We start from the raw sequence: 12,434 nt of genomic DNA, 5'->3' as shown, positions 1-12,434 counted from the left end.
CACCTCCTACGCCATCATCAGCTCAAAATATCTCACAACTTTGGTTTATGAACAAATATCTATGACATTACCATCAGCTAATTTAATGCTAATTAGCGAATGTTAGCATGCTAACACGGTAAACCATGGCACATCACACACATACACAGAAGTTGCTCGTTAAGAAGATTGTTTTAGGATTTTTAACGACATTAATTAAAACTCCTGCATAATAAATAATGTATCTGTTGCCTATCTGCAGAGTGAGTGACAGTGATATAACTATTCTCTAGATAATAAAAAGCAAAGGACGTGGATACAACTACAATCCTGTTGCAAAGTTGACAGGAAGCTCTGTAATTTAACTACATTTTGGCAATAAATATTTTTGTTACTGTTTTGATTTTATTGGATTAGCTTGTTTGTCAGACTGTCAAGTAATTACTGCAATGAAATCACTTTTTCATTACATAAGTTTCTCAGTGATGATGAAAATGAATAAGTAAATAAATTAGTTATGACCTTCCAAATAGATTATATTCAAGTAAATGACATCAATTAAATGTACTTCTCAAGGTGATTACTGTATTAATCATTATTTATGGAATAACTAGGAGATTCAGGAGATATATATTTATATATATATGACACAAACACAAAGTGGGTACATCCATTTTCCTCTGCTGAAAAGACACTTCACATGCTCATCACGTATAACAAACTCATCTCTGATCTCCAAGGACAGCCTCAAAGTTTCAGGTATAAAGCTGCTGCACACAAGTTCAGGTGCAGATGATGGTCGCTGGTTTCTATTCAAACACAATGTGACTATAGTCAAGAGGAGCTTCTCTGTGCTGCAGCCGGTGAGTCAGGATGAGTTAAAGGCCACTCGCATTATTTGACGGCTCTAAGACTAATCTGTACAGAGACGTGAGTCAGATCTTTACAAACGTTAGAGCTAACAAATACAGCCGTCATGGATTTTTAAATAATTCTGTTAGTAATAGGACACTGTGTTCTACTAAAACTCACTAAAGACATGTAGGTGAAAATAAGATTGTTCACCATTAAAACTCCCAAAACAAGCAGGTTCACTGAGTTACAGAGCATTTAATTTATTGACATTTTCATTTTTCTTTTCCATTTTACAATAAAGTACACAAAAATGTTTAGTAGTTTCTAAAGATCAAGTGAGGAAAGATCAGGAACCACCTGATATGAATCTAATAAATAATTTACTTCCTCAACTCTATATCAAGAATTATAAAAGATATTAATTGCTTGAATTAATCATTATTAGTATGAATCATTATGTAATCATTAGATATGTGAATCATACTGATACTTTCTTTATGAGTCGTTAACTACTTCTAACCAATATTATTTTTACTGTTAATTCACATTTCCTTAACAAGATTAAGTCAATCTACAACTATGCTAGCAGCCCTCTACTTAGGCAAAGTGGTGGTTTGAGCTAAATGCTAAAATCAGCTTACTAACATGCTCGCATTGAACATGCTAACATGCTAAAGAGTTTAGCCTATTAGCTTGCTAATGCTGTAGTTATTAGCATGCTAACATTTGCTTGAGAAAGATTGTAAACGAGACAAATGGACAGATGGAATAAATGCCCAAAAATTGAAATAATTTGAGGACCTACATTTTGTATTAATCTGTTGAACAGCTCGCCATGACCACCGGTGGTTTTCCTAGCGCTATATTTTGTAAGACGATAATAATTATTTTGTCCACCAGTGCTATGCTCGTGCTCATGTTTACAAACAACGGGTTACTCATATTTGGTAATGAATGTCAGGACACCTGGGACAGCAGCTTGAAACCGGGACAATCCCACACAAACCACCTCAGAAGTATAACGCTGAGTAATTGTAAGCTAGTTAGCCAGAGATGCTAACGTTTGCAGCTTGCTTTAGGGCAGACAAACACACTTAAATGTGTTCTTTACACTCTTATTCTCTTGTTGTACTTTGTTTAGAAGAGGGACAATAACACCCAAACGCTTTATAAAACGTTACTGATTATTAATTCATTACTAGCTAGCTAGCTAACTGTTAATTCCCACAGGATAAAACATCTTCCCCTACACATTCAGCCTGTTTGCACAAATTACATTTTGGACAAAACAAGTCTGCAATTTGCTGGAATCAAACTAGAGGATTTTTTGTCAACGTGAAACTTTCCACACAGCAGCCTCGCCCTGATATTTGAGGCCGACAACATGCATGCTTAAGCCAAGGATTTGACATTTCCCTCCAGTGGAGTAAAAAAAAAGAAAAAGTAAATGTATTTATTTTATCTACTTGATCACCACTCTGCAGAATGCTAGCGTTCAGGCCTCAGTAAACAAACAACTAATCCATCAGAGTAAGTGAATTTTGTTATATTGGATTTATAAGGGAAGAAAAACACTGTCATTAGTCTCACTGTCAGGAATAATTCAGCCTTGTGTCTTTGTCCTGCTGCTCTACAGCTGCAGGCAGTAATTTATGCAGAAACATAATGAAATACACAGGATGCTCCTTGAGCACCTAAACAGCACGGGGAGCAGATTTGCATCAATTTACATTTACAGACCAAAGATATTCTGACAAGTGGCTTTATTTTCTGTCTTGTTTTATCGTAGATTATTCTAGATCGCCAACAGAGAATTAATTGATTTGGTTTGCATCATCTGGATAAATGTGATTAAATGTGTCCCCTTTTTCTCTTTTTAACATAAACTACTTTAACCAAAAGCTTCTGTTATTAGTCATTTAAAAATGTTTTTACTTTTATTACAGTTTTGACAGAAATTAATTATTTCCATTCTGAAAATCTGAAGGCTCAGTTTTTAGCTATAGATATCTATGGTGACCAGAAGGTATAATTACCTTTGAGATCCCCTGACTACCTTCACACCACCATGATGTTAGCATTTGTGCTTTTGATTGAAATGTCTCAATAACTGTCCATCTGCAAATGTTTGATCTAGTCCCATCATCTGGTCAAAATTTAAATTAGTCCAATACTTTGAGTGATGAAAAAAAGACCAAATACTTAATGTTTAGTGTGACTAGCAAGTGACAAACGAGTCACGTGACTAGCGACTCACTTGAGCCACGTGACTAACGACACTAACAACTCACTTGGTTAAAGAGTATAACAACTCACGTGAATAGCAAGAGACAAATGAGTCACGTGACTAGCGACTCTCTTAATAAATAACTTGACTAACGAAACTTACAACTCACGTGTCTAGCGATTAACAAACGAGTCTCGCGACTAGCGACTCTCTTGAGTCACGTGGCTAACGACACTAGCAACTCACGTGGTTAAAGACTAACAACTGACATGACTAGCGATTGACAAATGAGTCACGTGACTAGCGACTCACTTGAGTCACGTGGCTAACGACAATAATGTCTCAAGTGGCTATCGACATTACCAACTGGTTAAAGACACATGGTTAAACAATTCACTTAACAAACTACAAACAATTCAGGTGAATAACGATACTAACAACTCACTTGACTATCGACTGACGTGTGAAAGAATGTCGAGCTGTCTCCTGGACAAAAGTCCTGTTTGTTTGACCCTTCTGCTACTCCATCAGTTACTGTTAGCGTCCAGAAATGACGTGGGTTGGTTTACATTGGTGTTAGTTTAGAGCCTGGTGAGTCGCATACAGACGTTAAAGCTTTGAGAATCATATATTCTATTTACCGCTTCTCAGGACGCCACTGGTTTCCATTTCAAACGCTCACATATCAATTATCCATCAAAGAGAGTAGGAAAGTGTGTCAATGCAGCAGGAAATCTTTGTAATTAATACCAGAGAAAATAGCTAAGTGGTAAACAATGTTAGCATATGTTAAACTTAATGTAAGCCTATTAATGGGAGTTATGTAAAGAAAAAGTAGGCCAATGAACTACAGAGTCATTAGGCTGTGCAAAGAAGGAACTACTGCATAATATTGTGGTCTATAATTATGCCTGAATATGGAAAACCATGACATAGAAATTAAACAATACACATATTCTACCGTATCGTACGCTCTATGAAAGTTTGATTTGAATTGATTTCCTGAATTGTTGAGTCCCAAAACGTACATTATTGCACATACATGACAAAACACAACATTACTTAACAAAGAAAACAAATACTTCAGACGTTACACACAAGTGGCTGCAGTGCGTCATTAAACGTCTACATTAGTGTCTCTGGTGTAACACTTTTTATATAATAATTGTTTTGTTTGCATTTTTAAGGCTGCTTATGATTTGTATCCTTTCTCGTCTAAACTGGGTGATGAATGTTTTTTATTTTTATGATGAAACTCGTCTCTGCATGTGAAGAAACAATCACTCAACTACCTACCTAAATAACTGGACAGTAAGATCAATATGTCGTGTGTCATTCCAACATTAAACATCGCCAAATTATACAAGAATGTGTTTTTTGACCACTGGTCAGCAGGTGGAAAGTAACAACATTAAGTACATTTAGCTGAAAAAAATGTAATATGATTTGGATTTTGACTTCTTTTTTAATTGTTCACTGTTGTGTTTTAACATACCATAAAAGAGAGAACAATAATGTTCCACTTATTTCACTATTAGATGATTTGACTGAAGGATCTGATCTCAAATTAGCCTGTTAATACTGCCCCCTGGTGGACAGAAGAAGTGGCACTTATTTTCTGTACATCATCTATTTATTATTTTAGCTATAAAATAGAAAAAAACAAACTGAATTTAATTCTTTCTTGTCATTTAATATCGTCGGTCGACCTTCTTATAAATCAATGAGTGTGTGTGTGTGTGTGTGTGTTTGTCCCTCCTGTTCCCATGGAGACCGGTCACTAGAGTGAGTCAACAGCGATGAACACAGAAACTAAAGATTTAACTTCAAACAGAAGAAGATGAGCTCAAAGCCTGACTGCTCAGAGGACCTGAGGTCTGAACGCTGATTCACTGTGAGTCATATTTAAAATCCTGATTCATCTGATTCATCAAACATGATGTCATTTACTGCTGATCCAACAAAGCTGATTCTGATTCTGATTATTACCAGCATGGAAGACGTACTCAGATCTTTGTGTTACAAGTAAAGGTCCTGCATCCAGTAAGAAGCACAAAAGTATTAGTAGCATTAACACATACATACCACAAGTACAAGTACTCATAATGCAGAATGGCTCATTACGCAATTATGTATATTATTTTATTATAATTATTGATGCATTAATGTGTTCATCACTTTAAGAGTGTGAAGGAGAAGATCATTTTACTTTATTTATTGCAAAGTATAGCTTGTGAATTCCCCCTCAAGGCTCAATAAAGTTACATCTTAATCTATAATATGACATCATCATTTATTTGTTGATTGTATTTTGTTATTATTAATCTCAACATGCAAATTCACAAAAATTATCAAATAAATGTAGCGGAGTAAAGAGTATGATACAGCCCTCTTTGTAGTGGAGTAGAAGTAGAAAGTAGCAGACAATGGAAGTAATATGGATATTGATGATATACACAATTATAAATAATTACTAAAATGATTGCAATTATCATTGATATTGTAATTTTCTTTATATTATTGTTTAGTGGTCAAAATAAATACTACAATTAGGGAAGTTAAGATAAATATGGAGTGATTACTGGTTTAATGATACATACTGTTTGTATATCAAAGCCTACATCCTGAAATGTCACATTTATTATTTTACATCTGGAGCAATAATACATTTTAGCAATATCTTTTATGTCCGGTGTTTTATTTAGATATGAACTCACATCCTCATCACGTCCTCTTTGGTTCTTGTTGTCCTCCAGCAGAGGGCGCTGAAACCAAACTCAACGTTCACCACTCCAGCGCTGATCTGAGAAGAGTCGGACTTCCATTTTACTAAATAATAAATAATATATATTTATACAATTAAAAGCACTAATACCCCTGTGTAAAAATACTCTGCTACAACTAAAAGTCCTGAAAATATGTGAGTTTAATCAATAAAATGTACTTAAAGTATCAGAAGTATAAAATGTCCCCTGTGACTGTTATACTATTATATTTATCTTATCATTGGATTATTATTACTTAGTGAACTAATGTCAAAGCTACTGTTGAAGGTGAGCCGGAGCTCCTTGAACTATAAACTAATGATTTTTTCTCCTTTAACCAATTGATTAGTTTATAAAAATAAAAAAAATGTTTGGTAGTTTGATTTATATCAAAATAATAATAATTTAGTTTATTAATAAATTAATGAACAATTTGTTCTCATTTAAGTTTTGTCAGAATATAAATACTTAAAAAAAACTTGCCATTGTTTAAGATTTTGAGTACTTTAAGTACATTTCACTAATAATACTTTAACTTGAGTATATTGTGGTTTTGCTGCTTAATTAAACACTAAATACTTCTTCCATCTGTCCTCATTGGAGCTTTGGTAAGTTTGTTTAAAACCTAAAATACATCAAGTCCTGCATGAACTTCATGTTGCATGAGTCCCTGCCCCCCCGCTCTGTTCTCCACATACCAGCAGCACACCTGTGGTTCTCCTTTTGGTTGCTAGAACCTGAAATCCTCTTTGAAGTGATCTGCCTGTTGTAGCAGCATAAATATGCATGAGAGGAATTCTATAAGAGCAAAGATGAAAGACACGTTCTTTCTTTCTCATAGGAAGCGTGTCGTGTTTTCTGTCAGAAACATGAAAAAGATTTGTTTTTATTTAAAGTTGACTGATTTCATTCAGCTGTTTCACAAGTTTTGATACTCGGTGTGATTTCAGCGCGTTACACCGACCGGAACATTTCAGGGCGAGTTATCGGCGTACACACCGTACCACCATCTCAGTATTATTGCAAAACAGATACTTCATTTTCTACCATGTGGGAAATAGTAAAAGTACATTTGGATACTTTATTTTAAATGTTAATTTTTGGCAGACTATTAATACAAATACTTTTAAAACACCACATTTCTGTGGGGAAATATGAATTCACCCACGTAGAACAGTTTTAGTCTTGTCAGGTTTAAAACTTACAAGTAAACAAGTATTGTACTTAAGCACAGTTTTGTGGTAATGTGCCTTACTGGACTCTATAGGAGTTACTTTGTACTTCTACTCGACTACATCTACTTTGACAGCTACAGTTACTTTGGAGATTAGATTCTACTGCTTTGTTATAGATTATTCCACCCAACAAGATATAAAGTACATACAAAACCAAATAAATGTGCTTTCTGTTGAAAAGAGCAGGTGCTAACAGTTAAAATGTCTTTGTCAAATGTTAGGTATTTTCCATTACGATAGCATAATATATTTCTTTGACAGAATGATGAGTACATCTTTCACTGCTGTCGGTAAATCAAACTGTCTCAGACTAGAGGAATCCTTGCTGCTATACATTCATCTCCAGACGGGATTTCCTGTCTGTGTCTGAGGGCGGGGCTTGATCTCAGGAACCCCCCCCCCCCCCCCCACGTCTCCCAGCACTGGTCCTGGGACACAGACTGGGAATGTGACTGGTAGGAAGTTAGGGACAGCAGTGAGAACGCTCCCTCTTGACATGTTCAGCTGGTCACATCGGCTTTGTTTCCTGCCTTCATTGTTCAAGATGAGCAGGAAGGATGAGCAACCGCAAAACTATCACGGCTGTTCTTCCAGTGCGTTGTCACTCTGTTCCTGTGATGTGTTGTCTGTTGGGGTTTAGTAGGATTGATCCCTAAAATACTGTAAAACAGTCTGCAGATCCTAAAGTTGTTTATGGTTCATAGGTCAACAAATACATCCAATCTTTTTATTAACTAAAAAAAAAACTCAGGCTTCAGTGTCTGTTCCAGCTCCTTTGAATGTCAGATAAACTGGAAGGAAAAAGAGATTAGAAAGAGACATGTGGGTCAGTATTAACCAAAGGCCATGGTGTGGTTGTTCTGAAGTATTCATGGAGGCCATTGTGACTCATTTCCTTTTCATCCGCCTCAGATAAGAACAGCTTTGGGAAACGAAACCAGAACAATGTTCCTTTTGTTTGAGTGAACTTTACTTTTGTTCTGAAGGATTATAAATTTCACCTCTTTTCAAAAAGCAAGAAAACTGATCGATAAATCGTCACAAACAAACTTCTTGCTCACTTTTTAATTAAAGTTTTGAGCTGCCCTGCAACACTCGGATCCTTTCAAAATAAAAGAACCATTAACGATAAGTAACAAAAACCAGCAAAAAAACAACAGATTTTTGGTGAAATTATATCAGGTTGCCACACAAAGACCACAAACTGATTCTGTACCCTCGGACAAAATCTGCAAAACAATTGAGCATCCTCTCAAAATTCTGATAAATACACAAAATCTCACAAACAAAAATATTTTTTCCAAACGTGAAAAGAAAACCGAGGAAAGTGAGAAAAAAACTCTGCTGATCCAAGTCTGATTTAAATAGTTTTTTCTCCTCAAAAAAGGATGAAATAGGATTCTAATTAAGAATGTTTCTAACTTCCTGTTTTTGGTCAGTGAATCGGGATCAGAGTTTGTTGTTGTAATACTGATTCTGGCCACAAAGTGAAACACTGAAGTGCAACACGACCCCCGTTCTCAACAGGACTAAAGACATTCATGTTTCCTTCTAGGTGAGTTTTAATTATGAATAACGAACACAATATATACCTTGAGTGTAGAAACTTTCACCTGTTTCACAAATGCTTTATTTTAAAGGAGCAGTGCGTGGGACTGAGTGGCATCTAGTATACTTAAAGTAAGTAAAAGTACTGCAGAGCGCTCCATTACAGAATATTATATAATACAGTGACATTTTTATAATTGCTGCATTAGTTTGTTCATCAGTTTAATGTTTATTTAAACTATTTAACTGTATTTACTGTTGGGCACTTTAATATATAATAATACACCATAACGTATTCGTTTTTGCATTAAAGTATTTAAAGCTGTCATAGAAACGTTGTGGAGGAAAACGTGCATTATTTGTCTCCAAAGCTTCTCACACGGTTTCATTTAAATTGGTAAAATGATTTCAATTTTGCAAAAAATCTAAAAAATAAATACAAACGTATTAGAACTTGTTTTTTAAAACCTTCTTCTCGCTCCCATCAATCATGTCACGACCTCTCAGATTCATCTGGTGGCCCTTTGGAGGGGCCCGACCCCTAGGTTGAGCACCACTAGACTGAACTACCTGTACTGTGTATTGAAACTAGTTCCACTTGGAGCAGCTACGACACTAGCATGCTGCTTTAAACTATCTGTTAATGTCATATATAATAATATATCAGTCACATGAGAACGAGAACTTCTAATTCCAGTACATTTATCCGATCACACTTCTGTGCTTGAAGTATGATTTTGACTACAGGACTTATAATAAAATAATCGATGTGAAAATGTGTTTCCGTCTCTTGTAGAGTGAACACAAGGAGCCACATTATATAATCACAGTTTCAACAGGTTCTTTTTCCTCATGATGAACCGGTTATTTCTGAGCCGTCAGCAGTAAATCACTTCCTGTAACTAAAGTACACATGTGGCCTTAACAGCTACATCAACACTGACGACCTCAACACGACCTTTCACACAAGTGTTGTTGCCATAACAGCTTTTTGTGAGTGTGTGTCAGAGGTGGAAAGAACATTTACTCAAATACCAAAGTACATTTTCTAGCTTCTTGTACTTCATATTTCCATTTCATGCTACTTTATACTTGTATTGTTCTTCACTACACTTTGGGTGGAGATATTTAAAAATGTAATTATCAGCATAATTAATGAGCATTAAGAATAACTAAATATAAATAGACCTTCTTCTCTCTGATGGACTTGTTTACTGATGGAGGTCCTATAGAGGATCAGGACTAAACTGAGACTGGTTCATATAGAGGATCAGGACTAAACTGAGACTGGTTCATATTGAGGATCAGGACTAAACTGAGACTGGTTCATATAGAGGATCAGGACTAAACTGAGACTGGTTCATATAGAGGATCAGGACTAAACTGAGACTGGTTCATATAGAGGATCAGGACTAAACTGAGACTGGTTCATATAGACATTCATGATCCTCAGAGGATGAACCCTAAAGACTTTTGTGATCTTTTGACTTTTCCTCTATAGCGTCACAAGAAGGTTGACTTTGTGGTTTTGAGGGAAAAATCGACTCAACTATTTGATTTATTGCCACAAAATTCGGTGCACATATTCAAATGAAATTATTAATATTAATTATCATTACTAATATTTTCATCCAGCGCTATCATTAGCATTTCAATTTGTCCAACACTTTGGTTTATGACCAAATTTACAAAACTGACGACATTCCCATTCAGCTGAACTTTAAATTCTGTGCATATTAGCAAACATTAGCTAACACACCTGAACTATAGAATATAATATATAAAGAATATATATTTACTGTCCATCAGGGTGGAAATGTGTCTTTGGCTCACCAAACACAAAAAAGGCTTTTGTGGTTTGCCAACTATTCTGCCACAAAGTTCATTCTTAGATCTCAGTTTAGTCTTCCGTACTAAACAGGAAGGTGATGAACGTGTATGTGTATCTATTATAGTTATTTTGTTTGTTAAAAACAAGTTCATAATTTTAATCTTGATATAAGCAGGACAAAATCCACCATGTAAAATGGTAACTTACTTTTCTTCTTCTTTTTTAACACATTAAGCTTTAAAGAATTTAGTAAATACAGTATTGTTTCACTGGGAGGAAATACTTCCACATGTATTCTAAATATATTCTAAAACCTGTTTCCTCTTCACAGATTGAATTCTCCTGCTTCTGGTTAATTGTCAGCAGCTGTGATTGATTGATGTGTTTCGGGGAAAGTGAAGACGTCTGTTTGGGTTTAACTATGACCGCGTGTATTTAGATTTAAATGAGTTTTTATGAGGATATGGCACTAATTTGGTTTAGGTGACAGCAGGTTGAGGTTAGTGAAATATCATTTTGATCATGAGTGCCTGAACATAACCATAAACAAATGAATAAAGATGTACATTCAGTGTTAACATATTGCAACTTGCCACACTTGTTAATTAACAATATCTCACTATGTTGATAAAAAATAATCTGCAGAACACAATTTTTGTTGTAGTACTATATAAATAATGAAGTACTTTCTAGCAGACAGGGTTGAACTTTTTTCATCTGATCAGGAAATCTTTTGTGAGAAAACAACAGAAGAGCAGTTTCTGTGTATATATACACATATATATACTTTTTTTTTTATAGCTGCACTATTACATTAAGTCGATAATTGTAGCTGTTTGTCTCTGTAATTCAACATAAAACATGTTGCATGTTTGGAAAACCTGAAAGCTGATCTGAGAGTTTAGAGCTCTGCTCCCCACTCAGGTGTTTTCAGTTAACTCCAATAATCACAGCTCTGCTCAGTTGTGTGTTCAGATCCTTCACGTGAGTAAAAGTAAAACTATTATAATGTTAAAATACTTAACATTTCTGCTGCATTAATGTGTATGTTATATTTTAACGCCTTCATATCCTGTTGGCTGGTTTATTCTACATCACTGCATCATCTTCTATAAGATCATCATGTTTGTAGCGTCTCTGTCCTGTGAGAACCTCGTATCTCTAAAAAGAACAAACAGCTGTTTTCAGCTGATCCAAGAGGCTTTTTAAAGAGTTTATTTAGTTTATTTTTAAGAAGGAGGATTTTCTCAACACATAAAGGAAACACTTCATCCGTCAGTTCATCACAAACGTTCTGGAGATACGTGGTTTTACCTGGACAGGAAGGGGATAAAAAACTGTCATCTGAAAAGCAGCTATATCTGTCAGACAAATGTAGTAAAAAGTACAATATTTAACTCTGAGATGTTGTGGAGAAGAAGTATAAAGTAGCATGAAAAGAAAAGACTCAAGTAAAGTACAAGTACCTGCATGTGAGCTAAGTAACGTTTAACTGGTTGAAAAAGGCGTTTGAGACGATGAAGAGGGGAACTGGTGGAGAAGAAGAGAAATGTTGCATAAATAATAGCAGCAGTATTAAAAGCCTGCAGTGTGAACATAAAGCTGAGGATTCATGTCAGAAAGCTGCAGGGGAGCCGCACACTCAGCACTTTAGACACACCGTTAAATGACGGTGTGCAGCATGTTTATACTTTTATTCCGATATAAAGCAGTGTTTGTAATCGGGGCCTCGGGGGGCCACAGAGGCTGAACTGTGCTGAGCTGGAGTCAGTGGAAAGTGCTTGGCTAGTGGAAACCACAGAGCAGCTATAAACAGCGGCTGGTGGCCGACCACTAAAGCGTGCCGAGGCCGACACACCCAGCAGCTTCCCCCTCCGCTCCGCCCGGCCGTTAGATTCCTGCTGCAGATGTCGTTCACTCCACAAAACACCAACAAACACACACTTCATAGGAGGGTCTGAAGGTTCAAACACAGAGACGGAGCAACCACAAAG

Source organism: Pholis gunnellus, assembly GCF_910591455.1.
Source record: "Pholis gunnellus genome assembly, chromosome: 17".
NCBI classification, from domain to species: Eukaryota; Metazoa; Chordata; class Actinopteri; order Perciformes; family Pholidae; genus Pholis; species Pholis gunnellus.
This window is presented reverse-complemented; position numbering follows the sequence as displayed.